The 1,701-nt window shown below is 27.9% G+C and overlaps 1 protein-coding gene across 1 annotated transcript in view; it reads right to left on the minus strand.

The window, feature by feature from the left end:
* The window catches only part of LOC108762251 (acyl-CoA Delta(11) desaturase), an 8,598-nt gene extending 6,910 nt beyond the window's left edge, over nt 1-1,688 (minus strand). The window contains exon 1 of the mRNA XM_018509172.1: nt 1,625-1,688. The gene's annotated coding sequence lies outside the window, so the exon portion shown is untranslated. The remainder of the gene's footprint in view (nt 1-1,624) is intronic.
* Nucleotides 1,689-1,701: the final 13 nt, after the last annotated feature.

The following is a 1,701-nucleotide window of genomic DNA, read 5'->3' on the forward strand; positions in this document are numbered from 1 at the left end:
TAGAGGAGCTGAAAAGGCAATGAAATTTAAAATTAATTTGGTTTATTTTCATATTTGATAATTGGAACGGGATACTGATAATTAAACAAAAGTTAAAATTAATTAAAAATTTTATTTAATTTTTAAACCCTTTTTTCCAATTAACAAGTATGTACAGATGATGTCTGTATATTCCTACCTACATATTATAGTTTACTGTTTAGATATATTATGTGATATCTTTTATTTTTTATTTTTTATTTTAAAATAAAATTTAATTATCCGATCGCGAAATTTATTTGTCATTTAATTTGTAATAACTTAATTTTTTAATTTAGATGGTTGTGGTTATCCCTACCTATCCATACTTATTATCCCTATCTATGCAGTCTCTATCTATCCATACTCGTCCTACCTACTCGTATTTTCATTTATTCGCGTCATATTCACACCTTTCTTCACCCGTGTATTCCTACCTACATTACCTACTTTATAAGTATTCAATAACACCGCGAATACATGTAAAACGTCAATGGTTGCATTCATCAGAGAAAGTAGTTTTTCAATTGTTGTAAAAATTTTTTTAATACAATTGATTTCTTATGGATTTAAATGTATAAACCAATCATATTGAAGAATTTTACAACAATTGCAAACTCTGAAACAAAAAATTTAAAGGAAAAGTATGTTTCAAAATCTTAAAGTTGATATTTTTGTTTCAGTGTTTTACATTTTTGTATGAAAAAGTACACACTTCCCATTTTATTAACTATATTTAATTATAACAATTTATATATAATTTGTTATAAATATACAACTTTACAAATACTTTCTAAAGATGTCAAGATACACGTAAGAACCATTAAAAAATTTTTAACGAAAATTAAAGTATACAATTTAAATAAAAAATTAAAAGAGTTATTTATACGAGTAGTATTTATTATTTTAAATAGCTACACTTCTGACTTATTTCTTATTTAATATTTTATATAAAAATTTCCGGAAACTATTTTATATTTTTTATTTTAAACAAGTCGTATCTGCTTTTTACCAATTTCTACGGTTTTGTATTTTAATTATGTTTCTGAAACTTATTTTATGTTTTTTATTTTTAATAATTCGTATGTTATTTTATCGAGCCATGATCGGCATTATACGTAAGTTTAAAGAAATTCTGAAACACAGATAATTTGCAGTAACAGTAGTGTCTTAAATTAATTTATTAACTGAAAAATTAAATACTGATTAACAAGATATTTAGCACTTTTAGCCAAAGCTATAATTAGTACAAATTATTTTACGATATTAAGGAAATGTGCATGTATCTTTAAGGAACATATATAGAATATTCTATCAATCTCTCTTTATTTAAATATGAACATACGCATTGTTTTATGCACGATCAATTCCGCGTCGTTATCCCGAACATGCATCGCAGACACTTGTCGCACTCGTGCGTTTGAATTGACGAATTGACGACGAAAGACGCTATACGTTTGCGCGAGCAGCCGTGCTACGAGTCGCGTGAAACCCGTTGAAAAGCGTCACAACGCGCGGAATTTTCGATGGACTGTATAATTTACTGCATAAAATACTATCTCGAATGCCAAGACGACACATAATGAATCAAAAATGAAATGCGTACCTGACAAATCCGATCCAATTACTCAGCCTTGCCTTTGTGTCCGAACAGTGACGACGGAAAGTTCATTCGCGGCCGTT

The sequence above is a fragment of the Trachymyrmex cornetzi genome, unplaced genomic scaffold (assembly GCF_001594075.2).
Source record: "Trachymyrmex cornetzi isolate Tcor2-1 unplaced genomic scaffold, Tcor1.1 scaffold283, whole genome shotgun sequence".
Taxonomy (NCBI): Eukaryota; Metazoa; Arthropoda; class Insecta; order Hymenoptera; family Formicidae; genus Trachymyrmex; species Trachymyrmex cornetzi.